The following is a 14,508-nucleotide window of genomic DNA, read 5'->3' on the forward strand; positions in this document are numbered from 1 at the left end:
TAGCATCCAAGAATCTATTAAATGTTTGAAGTGGCTGTGTCTGGTACCTAGACTTGCTGCAAGGCTGTACTGAAAGAAAAGTCCATGGATGCGTTGTAATTCTATCCTCCTAATAGGCAAGTCTGGATATGTGGACTCCAGTCTCTTATAGGCATAACTTGTTTTTATTATTTACATAATATAGAAATTATTATTTAAAATAAAAATTATTGCAATAGAGACTTGTGCAAGTCTGTCTGGTACCCTGCTTGGTTTTCAAGCATCCAACAATTCCAGCCCGGAAGTGGCCCCTGTAAACACAACAGCCCCAATCACGTAGCTACCCACAAAACATCTCATGCAAAACCACTTAAGAATTAGAAATGGAACATGATATCACACGCTCAACCATATCAAGATGTATTTGAACCAAAGCTATGTATGTCCTTCTTTTTTCCTTCAGGTTGTTGACATTTGAATATTATTCATGTAAACTCCAGATAACTGGTGTTTATGAACTTGAACATTTTCATGGTAATCTCGCCATGCAACATCACTTGTGAGAGTGAACTCTGTTTATCTGATGTTATTTTTGTCATCATATACACATGCATAATAGATTAAGCAGGCATACTGAGCACTATCTATAAGAAACTGTCCAAACTGATGACCTGCGATAGACAAAGAATACATAATATAGATTCAATGTATTATATTTTACAAAACGCCTTCATGGGTCAGGGTACAAAAGCTACACTACAAATATACCAATAACAAATAAGAATAAGAAAGAGTATTGTGTCTCAACTCACAATGGAACAATAACAAGCCCTTGCCAGTAAGGCAGAGTCCTCTCTCCAAGTTAATGCTTCCACAGACTCGGGCCTCCAGGGCAAGTGATGCCTCCTGCAGGTAATCCCCCCTCCCCCCTCTCACTCTTGAATATCATCCGGATTCCCAGCCCCACCCCCACCCCCACCCCCACCCCCACCCCTTCTCTGTTTCTCTGACCCAAGGAACTCAGGTCTTACATATCTTATCAGCTTATTCCAACTTCCAATTCTTCTTCCAGTTATATTGTCTGTATCAGTACACATCCCCCCATATGTAATCAGCTCACTTTCACTATACCCTCCCCAGTGAATCACATCCTTCAAGATAATGCCACCTGAATTATCCTTTCCTACATCTTTGGGTACATGACGAGCGAACCCTTTAACCACAAGGCTACCCGACTGCCCCTGATCTTATTGATATAAAACAGGTGTCAACTGATGAAAAAACATAAGCTGCAACATCTGGGTCCAATCTGTCTGACCAGCATGGACCAAAAGATTATATCACAAAGGCAATAAATACAAGCCACAGGATGACCCTTACTGAGTATGCACAGCATTTAAATCAGAAATTGCATAATCATTTGCCATGTTCTTATCACTGCCATATAAATCTTCTATTTTTGTTCCCTGTCTCAACTGGGCATTTCTGTAGAATGAAATTTGTTATTCTTGATTGAGTTGATTCTAGGATATCATCCATTGTCTTTCTCCATCCTCATCAACGCAGGTTTCTACCTTTGTTTCAGCTGACTTTTGCCTTCAAGCACTGTCTCTCCCAAACTTTCTAACTAAACCCCTGCAAAGAGCAGAAAACCTGATGACGCGGCAAACAGCAATATTAACTCACTCACTTAAAACCTAGACACACCAGGGACCTCACTAGACCACTAAAAACATCATTCAGGGGCGCTGAGGAAGCCCTGTAGTTACAGTGTCAGTTCAAACTACTGAAGACCTAGGTTCTGTTCCCAGTACAGTGGGTGAAGCCCATTATTGGTGTCCCCTAGTGCAATACTGCTTGGACAATGCTAGAAGCAGCAACAACCATATTAACAGACACACTCCCTCACTCATACACAGCACTCAAAGTTAGGATGGAAAGTTTAGTGACAAAATACTAATTAACATGCTTAATGGTACAGCATAAAAGTTAAAGGTGCTTCTAAAACCCAAGTCTCTCACACAAACCCTGACCCAAACACATCCAAACATTCCCAAGCAAATGTACAGCAATAATAGAAACTAACATGTTTAGACCACTTGTCCTTACAATGACAACATACAGCAAACCCCTTACAAAATGGCAAATTACTACCAGTCCTAATGATACCTTAGCGCCTGTCGGGTAGCCTAGTGGTAAAAGGGTTGGCTCATCAGGCCGAAAACCCAGGTTCGATTCCCGTCATGGGTACAATGTGTGAAGCCAATTTCAAGTGTCTCCCGCCATGATATTGATGGCATATTGCTAAAAGCAGCGTAAAACCATACTCACTCACACACTCACTATGATACCTTAACTATTGGGCATTTGGCAAGGATTGCAGGACCAGTGCCAATTTCTATCGCTGCGACAGTTCTTTGAAAAGAATGGAATTCTTCAGTTCCAGGGTCTCAGAAACGAAACACATCCCCTGGAACCCTATGTATAACATATACTACTAAACTTTTGACAAGGACCATCAGTCATGTCAGATATATCTAAATACACACTGGGCATTATGAGAATCAGTTTTGTGTGTCATGGAAATATCCTTATCAAACATAGAGTAATTACAAGGACAAGTGAAAAATGAAGATTCTAAAATATTTTCTTGTTAAATGTTAGTCTACTAAAACCTCTTTAAGTTCTAAGTCAGACACAGACAAAGCAGCCCAATCACCTCAACACAATGCAGCTCTGCAGGTCATTGTTGCCATGTCATGACTGAATTTCTGATGTCTACATCAGATTACATCAGATTACATGCTACACTTTGTGAATGTCCTACAGGTTTGTGGGAGAAATGCATTGCACATGTAGATTAAGCCTTGCTCAAAGGCTGTACCGAAAGTAAAGTCCATGGATGTGTGGTATTGTATCCTCCTAATAGGCAAGTCTAGATAATGGACAGTACAGTTTCTAATAGGGACAACTTGTTCTTATTATTTACATAATCTAGAAATTATGATTTAAACTAATATTTGCCTTAGAGACTTGTGCAAGTCTGATGTAGATTGTCCCCCCTGGGATGTCATGTCCCACTGTGAGGGAACACACCTGGCTCTAGTTACCACGCCGACAAACAATCCTCATAAAATATACACCATGGAATGAATGGCTAATCATGTCAGCTTTATATGTATGTAAAGTGAACTCTACTCTTGAATAACAAATTCTGTGTGATTTATTGTACACTTCTTCCTGTCTAAATGAGTTTGGGTTTCCATCTCCCGGCGAACACAACCTCCAGAGGAGCAGTTATGCTTCTTGGGACTGTGTAGTATCTCATCAGTGCCATGTCTGAATTCATGCTAAAACTCCTCCTAAACATACCAATTTATAAACAACATACAGGTGTACAAAAATCAGCTTTGGAAGTCACATACCGTATATCGCTGTGTATAAGGCGAGTTTTTCGTACCTAAAATGAGGGGGCTAAGAAGGGGGGTCGTCTTATACACGGAGTCGAAGCTTGTAAGTATTGCAAGTTGCAAATATGCTTCTCATGACTATTGATGTCTGCTTCTCATGACGATTGATGTCTGCTTCACATGACGATTGATTCTGCTTCAAAGGACTATTTAGGTCTGCTTCAAAGGACTATTGAATTCTGCTTCACCTTACTATTGAGGTCTGCTTCACATGACTATTGAGGTCTGCTTCACATGACTATTGAGGTCTGCTTCACCTGACTATTGAGGTCTGCTTCACATGACTATTGAGGTCTGCTTCACATGACTATTGAGGTCTGCTTCACATGACTATTGAGGTCTGCTTCACATGACTATTGAATTCTGCTTCACCTAACTATTGAATTCTGCTTCACATGACTATTGAGGTCTGCTTCACATGACTATTGAATTCTGCTTCACTTAACTATTGAATTCTGCTTCACCTAACTATTGAATTCTGCTTCACATGACTATCGAGGTCTGCTTCACATGACTATTGAATTCTGCTTCACTTAACTATTGAATTCTGCTTCACCTAACTATTGAGGTCTGCTTCACATGACTATTGAGGTCTGCTTCAAAGGACTATTGCGGTCTGCTTCACAGGGCTATTGAGGTCTGCTTCAAAGGACTATTGAGGTCTGCTTCAAAGGACTATTGAGGTCTGCTATTGAGTTGACATCATCAGTGGAATCTTTCTCAAACAAGTTCCTTGAAAATGACCAAAAGCTTAGAGTAAGTTTGGTTTAATGTTAACTGAAACAGTATTTCAGTCAGTGTGGAGTGTCAGCTTCATGTGCCCAAACACATCACAGGCTTCAAAAACACCCAGACAGTGGGCACCACAACACAATCAGCTGATGATGACAGATGGACACGCTGATCAATACATACAAGTAGAAAGAAAGGAATTGGGAGCAAAATTGCAAACTTTTCAAATAGGTTCATTTTGATCCCAGTATATTCACACCTAGCCCTGCTCCCAGGCTGTATTGAAAGAAAAGTCCATGGATGTGTAGTAATTCTATCCTCCTAAAAGGCAAGTCTAGTATAGTGGACAGTACAAGGACTCCAGTCTCTTATAGGGACAATTTGTTCTTATTATTTGCATAATCTGGAAATTATGATTTAAACTAATAATTATTGCCTTAGAGACTTGTGCAAGTCTAATTCACACCCTCTCTTCTATTGCCTTAGAGACTTATGCAAGTCTAATTCACACCCTCTCTTCTATTGCCTTAGAGACTTGAGCAAGTCGAATTCACACCCTCTCTTCTATTGCCTTAGAGACTTGAGCAAGTCGAATTCACACCCTCTCTTCTATTGCCTTAGAGACTTGCGCAAGTCTACTTCACACCCTCTCTTCTATTGCCTTAGAGACTTATGCAAGTCTAATTGACACCCTCTCTTCTATTGCCTTAGAGACATGCAATCCTTATCAGTGAACATCAGATGAGTGAGTGAGTATAGTTTTCCGCCACTTCTAGCAATATTCCAGCAATATCACTGCAGGGGACACCAGAAATGGGCTTCACACATTCTGTGTGATGAGCGAAAGCTTTAACCACTACACTACCCGACTGCCCCTGAACTTGAGATGAAGCCCTGGTGAGTGCATGATACAGTGGCACGCACACCACCTCTCTTCCCCCACCAGCTGCTGCTTCTGTTGACAGGTGGGGATGGGCGGCCACAGCCTTCATCTTGCGTTCATCCATGAGCATCCTTCAAAGAGATTTTGTACCCAATACACGCACTTAATTCACATTGTCGTTCATTTGTACCTTCTCAGTTTAACTCTGAAATACAGTGAAACCCCTTTAATCCAGATGTACTGTTGTTACAAGTGAAACCCCTTTGACCCAGATGTACTATTACCAGTGAAACCCCTTTAATCCAGATATACCATTACCAGTGAAACCCCTTTAATCCAGAGGTACTATTACCAGTGAAACCCCTTTAATCCAGATGTACTGTTACAAGTGAAACCCCTTTGACCCAGATGTACTATTACCAGTGAAACCCCTTTAATCCAGATATACCATTACCAGTGAAACCCCTTTAATCCAGAGGTACTATTACCAGTGAAACCCCTTTAATCCAGATGTACTATTACCAGTGAAACCCCTTTAATCCAGATGTACTATTACCAGTGAAACCCCTTTAATCCAGATGTACCATTACCAGTGAAACCCCTTTAATCCAGATGTACCATTACCAGTGAAACCCCTTTAATCCAGATGTACTATTACCAGTGCAACCCCTTTAATCCAGATGTACTAATACCTGTAAAACACTGTTAATCCAGATGTACCATTACCAGTAAAATCCTTTTTATCCAGATGTACCATTACCAGTGAAATCCTTTCTTTCCAGATGTGCTTTTGCCGGTGAAACCCCATTTATCCAGATGTGTCATTACCTTAGAAACCCTGTTAATCTAGATGTGCTGTTACAAGTGAAACCCCATTAATCCAGATGAACCATTTTTACAAGTGAAACCCCATTAATCCAGATGAACCATTTTTACAAGTGAAACCCCATTAATTCAGATGTATGATTACCAGTCATATCATCATGTATTCCACATGTTTAAGCTGAGGCAATGAGAAATTCTATTTTAGTCCATCAATGCAGTATCAACACTAAGTGTACGCTGCCAGCCACCTCATGATATACATAAATGTTTATATGCTGTGAAATAACATGTAATACCTCTATGTATAATGTACATCATATATATCTTCCTTTCATGTCTATAATCATAAACATGTCCATATGTAGACAGTTTGTACCCTACCCTACAAGGGTGTTCTGTACAATAAAAATTCTTATTCTGGTATTCTTGATTAATCATCTGGATTAATACGTTTCAGGATTAGTGAATCAACGATACCTTACTGTATAAAATTACATAGACATTCCTTGCATCATCGACAGGAAAGCAAGATTTCATGACTGACAGGGTCTGGACTAAACATGATGAAGGGATTTCACTGTGTCTACCAAACTTGGCACTCAACAGATGGCTTATACACGATACCATCCCAGTGTATCACAAAGCCTTAGGCACCAACAACATCAGGCCCTAATAACCTGTTCCAATGTGTATCTGACTTTGGCCTGAAAGTTCTGAGACATGTAGGCATGGTTCAAGAGGAGGTCCAGACAGTTTCACATTGTTGGGATACTCCCAAACACCGACGTAATGAGTGCCCAGGGCGATCTCAAATTAGAAAAAGGGGGTTGTATTAGAATATTATCTTGGTTAAAAAGTCAAGAGTTGAAAGAAAATTTTTGTGGTTTATGCAGACAGCCCGAAATGTTTATATACGACAGATATATTTTTCCAGAATTTAATTGCCCATAACTAAAATTGCATATAAGACATGAGTGCATATTATTAGCCAAAAAATAAGTCTCTAGTAAATTGATCAATCGGAAGGGGTGTTAATTGGGAATGTTCACTAGCCAATATATTAGCAAATATCGACATGGGCGCTTATTGGAGCAGGGCGCTTATTACGTCGAATACGGTAAGTCTACAATGCCCGCTTCCTGTATTCCCTTGACCAAGGGGCTCCAGTAGCTTAATCATGATAAGCACATCCAGCTGAAAGTGCCATAGGAAAATGTTATCAACGTTAGAAAGGCTGTCGACAAATAAGAGTTTAGAATACATCATCAGATTTTTTATTCTAGTTTGTTGAAGAGGGGCCCGAGAACTCAATTAGTATTTTCATAAGGGTCCTCGTAAGTGTAAGTGGCCATACTACACCATGACATGGTATAACTTAAGAAGTTATCATTATGATAAGAAACAGTGTGTATTAAGAAGCTGGAACTCTTCAAACCACTGATAAATTAATTAATTAATTTAATGCAGAATGATTAATGTTTTGTATATTTATTTTCCACATCTGGCTTCCACAGATGATATGGCTTGGGTGAGATCTCCCAGGAGATACAGCTACAATGGAATGTGTCAGTGCTTGCAGACCATTGTGACATCATCGTCTACCATGAGGTCACAATCAAATGACATCACTAATCTCTCTGCTACTGAAGCTAGTGAGCTGTACTTTTTACAATTAGGACACTCTAGGCACAGCTCACTACTGTTTACAAACTGAAACGGTTGGAAGAAAGATTTTAATGACAAAGAGATTTTCTCCCATATTTTCTATATGAAATATATCAACACTCATCAACAAAAGCCAAGCCTCAGAGATAAAAACTTTTATTGATTTGTGCTGATACATTTAATATCAAAAGGTGTGAGACTCCTTATTTAAGAAATAAACAACGAATGAGAGATGTTTATCATACAATAAAACGCTGCAAGGGGGAATAAACAGTGTTTTATTGTACCAAATCCATTGAGTTAGATAACAATGAGCATTCAATCAACGTATTATCTATTAGCCCTTTGAACAATTATGTTGTTTTTACATCGGCACTTAATGCCATGATATGAGTGTATTTCCTTGGCTTTATTAAACCTACACATGTAAACACTTACTTTTGACATATCCACTTTGCAAGATAACAGTGATTAAGTAATCAACGTATTTTCTGTTGATCCTTTGACGGCTAGGAATTATCCGTTGATTTACAGAAAAGTATACAAACTGATCATTCATCTCTTGCTGGGTTCACCTGCATATTACATAACACACATTTCACCTCACTTCAAACATGGATTTAGATTGAATAATTACCACAGACACAAGAAATGCCAAATGGGAACCTTCATCAGGTAATCTGAGTGGTGCTACCACTAATTATGCCTGTAATAAATTCATTAACTGAGCATCATGTGAATGATGGCAAATACACAAGTGTAGGGTTATACCAGAAAACATGGATGACAAGAAGAGAGTAGAAAACGTATTATCCATGGAATCTGAATTCCGAAAATGCTTTCACTGCAGGAATACTTATTTTTATACTTAAACTATAACCATCAGGGGTATTTACAAATAACAACATCCGATGAGATTTCAGCGTTCTTTTTGTCTGTTTGTTTAGGCTAAAGAAATTAATCAACACGTGCCCTTTGTCGAAATCTTCATAGATCTGGGGTAAACAATCGTGTTTAAAAATCCGTGAAACAAATATTGCTTCCTAGTTAATTTAGTTGTCCTTGCAGACGGTACGCTCTGTTGCATTATGGAGCAAAACAACTCACGACAGATGGTGAGCACTAGCAGGCAGTGTCAGACAGCCGAGAAAAAGGCAGAGATTAGTGCCCCTTTAAAGAACAGGTGGGTGAAGTTCGGTATTTCCCGCATATTCTCGCAATTCTCACATCCAGTATCTGTACCCTTTCTCTGAATACTATTGTCATGACCATTCACCCATTTCGTTCATCTGCGAGGCCCAGCTACATCTATGGGGAACAACTTACAAGACACTTCCCACTCAAAATTAATGCGCTCAATATATGACATCATCAAGTTGCGAGCGCTTATCCAAATCTCCAGAAATGATGTCATGATAGAACAATGTTTTATCGTGAAATAAACCATGCTTCGTTCTTCTTTGATCTTAGTGACTTATCGTGTAGGTAGTTTATAATTGTGCATATTGGATGCACATTTATGGGTCACATTAAACCAGCAGGATACCACAAGGAAGATGTGAAGATGGGTTCTACCCAGACACCTATCTTGCTATGGTAAGAACCCCCGAAGCCATCAGTCACAGGCGCTGTTGGTTACACTTTTACTCCAGCTATCCAGGGAGTCTCTGTCTATTACATTGGTGGTTGTACTGGGTGACCTGATGTAGGTCATCACCAGCCCGCAGCATCAGCAGAGAGATACAACTCCACTGCACAGGCTAATGCTTTCCTGACACAAAAATGCATATTTCACAACTTGTGCCTCAAAAAAGTAAAATAAGTTAAGAGATTATTTTCAAGAAAGCCTTTCATATTTCAAATGCATTATCCTAATGATCCTTCTAACACCATTCCCCAAATAATGGCCGACTCTCACGTTACTTACTTCAGTCAGAAAAATTTGGAAGCTGTTGCAAGCAAACATGAACCATTCAAAAAAGGATTTTTGTTCATATTTTTTTAACTTTAGGTGGTTGAACAGAAATATATGTAATATACAAGTGTTTCCGTACCTCTCTTGCTTGTCCTGTTGTAGATCATACAGTTCATTAAGTCCATTTCCACACAAGAAGCATGCATGCTTTTATTCAGCATTTGTTCCGTTTCCTTATCGTGCCCAAACAACAGCTATCACCACTCTGACATGTTTAATATCTACTTACATAATTTAATCACACCCTCAAAACCTCTTTATACAAATATTCTTCAACGCTGTTTACATTCTTCACATTGGAATTAAATATGTAAATAAACCTTCTGATAATTGTGATAATGCCAGGAATTTAATGTTATGTTATCAAACATACATGACATATTACCAGCCCCACTAAAAGCTGTCTCGCCCAAACTGGAACAATCTGGACAATGAAGCTAGTTCCTCCCTGCCACATGTCTCAGCACCTAGGACTCCCTGTCTCACAGATCTACAGGAGTCTGAGCAGGACAGCAGGTCCTGGCAGGGGGCAGTCAGTAATTGGTCTAATCTACCCCCATTGAAGAGAAGCGTCCCTCCAAGTGTGTTGTGACTGGGGGTCACAGGACCTGTACACACTGGGGGAGGGGGAGAAGGCAGTGGGGAGGAGAGGACAGTACAAGAGGGGGAGGGGGAGGAGAGGAAGACACAGAGGGAAGGAAGAGGATACAGCGGGGGAGGAAAGGATAAAGTGGGGGAGGGGAGGTGAGGACTCAATGACTCAGTGGGAGAGGGGAAGAGGGGGAGGGGGAAAAGGACACAGTGTGGGTGGGGAAGAGAAAACACAACGTTTGTTTAGTTTGTTGTTTAATACCGCACTCAGCATTATTCCAGCTATATGACGGTGGTCTGTAAATAATCGAGTCTGGACCTGACAATCTAATGGTTGACATCATGAGCATCTATCCACACCATAGGGATACAATGACATGCATCAACCACATCAGCGAGCCTGACCACCCGATCCTGTAAGTCGCCTCATGCAACAAGCATAGTCGCCTTTTACGTCAAGTAGGGGTTGCTGAAGACCTATCCTCTTCCTGGATGCTCCTGGATCTTCACAGGACAGATGATGCAATGACACAATTGGGGTGGAGAAGCAAGGACACAGTGGGGGAGGAGAGGGGAGCTCGAGGACAGTGGGGGAATATACAGGGAGCTGGGGGTGAATGGGAGGGGGTTGCACAAGCAGTAATCACCATGGGCAAGACAGCAGCAGATGGTGGATTGAAAGTAATATAATAATATAAGCATCAAGCAGTCAGAACTCTGCCCTTCCACTTTGCCCCAGGGTGACCCCCCCCCCCCACCCCCCCCAACAGCTGGTCACACTGTTAGGCAGCTTCAGCTAATCTTGAGGCCAGAAAGTGCATTTCATGGGTCAGCTCATGCAGCCTGTTGGAATCACACCAGTAGAGGAGGGCTGGCCACACACTCCACCGATAACCTTATCAACAACATATACACCAGAATTAATCTTCATCACGATAAATGTAATTTTTTATCTACTAATTATCAAAATACTGAAATATCAAAATAACACATCAGTTACGCTTGATAGTAATAACAGTTTAACACCAAAAGTTTGGAGGAAAATCAGTGATGTTTGTTATCCTTTTGTGAAAAACGACTCATTTTCCCATGCACACTTGCCTAGCATGATATAAACCTGTCCAGAAAGCTGGTGCCCCGCAAAGAAAGTTTTCCTCAAAGAAGGAGTAACTGAAGAGCTAACCCCAGATAATGTGTTTATCTTACTGCAAACCATTATCAGTTCACAGCAACAGCAAAAAGTTGAATTTTTTGTGCGTATTTCTTATCAGTGAAGATAAACACTAGTTCCAGGACCAAGCAAACAGTGCATAATTCACGGAACCAGATGCCGACAGAAAACATCCAGTCTGCATAACACAGACACTCCAATACATCCATCAATCAGAGATACAATTGCTAAAGGAATCTGTTCCATGTTTGCGACATTATCAACTGTATCATAACTCCCGAGCAGAACCACCTGACTCGACTCCCACTGTCCTCTTGGAAACAGCGAGCGAGCAGGCCTATTTTTTGAAATCCTAGTTACCTCACACATCATCTATCCTCTACCAACATTGGTACACAGCTTCACTTGTCAAATCAATGTCTGTGGCTGTCATTATCAGTGTCTGACTGCATTTATCATCAGCGTAGCAATAGGTAAAACATGTCCGCCACACTGGGCCTGTTTGCAAACCTCTCCCATCTGACTGCGATACGATACGATACCGCCAAGCAGTGCCTGGTTAGGTGACCATTGTTGGCAGTTTAACAATTGCAATACTATGGAGATAGCTTCAATTCCCTGACCCACAAACCGTCAAGACTTTATTCAACAACCTAGGTTTTGTAGACTGCTAAGGATTTTGTTAGTGAACAGGCAGGCATTTTCCATTTCTTGCACATTTCCATGTGACTAAATTATCAATATGGGTCAAAATTTCAAAATGTCCACCAAGGTATAGGCACCCTTCTCCCAAAGGTTAATATGTTTTGTCACCATCAGTAGAATCTTGGTCAAGCAAGATTCCATGAAAGTTCCCAACCGATCCTAGATTGCTTGGTTACATCACTACCTGTCTGCTTGATCATGTGCAAGTGGGAGGAATGCCTGAAGTGATGCAGGTCGGAAACATTTACCACTTCGTGGAAACCCATGAGCATGGGGATGCTGTCGAACCAAGGCTCGTAAACATCGTCAATTCAGATTGGAACCCATTGTCCTAAGTTTCTGGCATGGCTGAGGGATGCATCTCTGCACATCAATGTGTAGTGCCTTTGACCACTGGGGCACTCCCCGACTTTGTTAGGCATTAAGGGAGGACGCTCTGATTATATGTAGCTAAACACATCAATATGATTCTGTTTGTTGTTTAGCACCACACTCAGCTGTTCTAGCTATATGACAGCTGTCTGTAAATAATCAAATCTGGAAAAGACAATCCAGTGATTGATATCATGAGCATCAATCTACACAACCGAGATACAATGACATACATCAACCAAATCAGCAAGCCTGACCACCCAATCCCATTAGCCACTTCTTACAAGCATGGGTTTCTGAAGACCAATTCTAACCCAGATCTTCACGTGGAGACAAGCATGGGTTGCCAAAGACCAATTCTAACCCAGATCTTTACGTGGAGACAAGCATGGGTTGCCAAAGACCAATTCTAACCCAGATCTTCACGGGGAGACAAGCATGGGTTGCTGAAAACCGATTCTAACTGGGTCTCAACAGGGAGACAGGCATGGGTTGTTGAAGATTTATTCTAAACTTCATGGTGGCTGGACCTGCTGAACATTCACCAGATGAGTGAGTGAGTGAGTTGTGTTTATCGCCGCCTTTAACAGTATTACAGTTATATTACGTCGTGTCAGCTTAATGTGGGAGGTGGCAGGTCTCACAGGTTTACCACTTTGGTAAAACCCACGAGCACGGGTATGGTGCTGACAAGCCTAGAAACATAATCGGGGTGAACCGGGATTCGAACCCACAATCATAGGTTTCTGGCGTGCCCAGGGGATGCAACTCTGCACAGCGAAAAGCGGCGCCTTGGACGACTGGGCCACCCGTGCACCCTTTACCAGATGAAAAGACTCCTACAGAATAAGAGTCATCAGACATACCCCCCAACACTGAGTCTCATAGGACAAGCTTTACACTGACTCGGACTCACATTTGAATGCAAACACAAGCCAAACTTTCCAATTACCAAGTCAAGTATCAATGTCTCATGTAACTTTTAAGTTGTGCTAATGAAACAACCCTTGCTGTCATACAAACCAAGTATTGCCAAGTCCAACTTCATTCTTTGAAAATGACGAAATTTCAAATTCCTTATCCATCAAATTAAAATGGCACAATTTTGTTGACATGTGTGCAGTATTGGACAGATGGACACATTCATCCCTGTGTATTACATTCCTGGGGATAGCAATCACTAAGATCTATAAGACATTTATCACTCACCCATAGTGCTGCCCTCCCAAAGTATCCTGCAACACTGTGAGTCTCAACTATTCATCATACCATATCAAAAACCCATATATCACCTCATACCATTCTATAAGACATTTATCTCTCACCCATAGTGCTGCCCTCCCAATGTATCCTGCAACACTGTCAGTCTCAACTATTCATCATACCATATCAAAAACACATATATCACCTCATACCATTCTATAAGACATTTATCACTCACCCATAGTGCTGCCCTCCCAAAGTATCCTGCAACACTGTGAGTCTCAACAGTTCATTATACCATATCACAAACACATTTAAACCATTCTATAAGACATTTATCACTCACCCATACTGCTGCCCTCCCAGTGCAAGCTGCAACACTGTATGAGTCTGACTGGCCATCTCTCTCAGAGGCTGCCAGCAGCATGGAGGGGAAGGGGCGGGAATGAGAGCCCGCACGTGGTCATCGGTCCAACCCTCATGGTGCAGAAGGAGAAACGTGACACCAGGGGGGTAGGGGTTGATGGGGCTGTCCGGAGCTGTCAGGGAGTCGTCCCCAGTCTGCAGGGAAACAATCATAAAATATCCATAAGCCATTCTACATCAATCAAACACATCACTACAAGAGTGAGCAACTGCTGATTGCTAAATTGCTGAATGCCACACCAGCAATGTTTCAGCAATTAACAGCCAAGTTTATCAAGACATGTAATTGGTAACCCCACAGGGCACTAATTAGCACTGACAAAGGAACACCAGCATGAAGATAGGGGTTAACCCTTGCTGGTGTGAGGAGGAGGAGGAGGGGGAGGAGGAGGGGGAGGAGGAGGGGGAGGAGGGAGGGGATGCAGGACAACAACATCTAATATACACACAGACTGTTATTACAACTGTTTCATATTAATACAAGTACAAACATACAGTATCTTATAATGCA

The 14,508-nt window shown here is 41.3% G+C and overlaps 1 protein-coding gene across 1 annotated transcript in view; it reads right to left on the reverse strand.

Moving 5' to 3' along the window:
* The window catches only part of LOC139468517 (chondroitin sulfate N-acetylgalactosaminyltransferase 1-like), a 65,975-nt gene that overhangs the window by 27,338 nt on the left and 24,129 nt on the right, over positions 1–14,508 (reverse strand). Inside the window, exon 2 of the mRNA XM_071250520.1 lies at positions 13,918–14,132. The gene's annotated coding sequence lies outside the window, so the exon portion shown is untranslated. The remainder of the gene's footprint in view (positions 1–13,917; positions 14,133–14,508) is intronic.

The sequence above is a fragment of the Haliotis cracherodii genome, unplaced genomic scaffold, assembly GCF_022045235.1.
Source record: "Haliotis cracherodii isolate W230 unplaced genomic scaffold, xgHalCrac1.p SCAF_2, whole genome shotgun sequence".
Classification (NCBI taxonomy): domain Eukaryota; kingdom Metazoa; phylum Mollusca; class Gastropoda; order Lepetellida; family Haliotidae; genus Haliotis; species Haliotis cracherodii.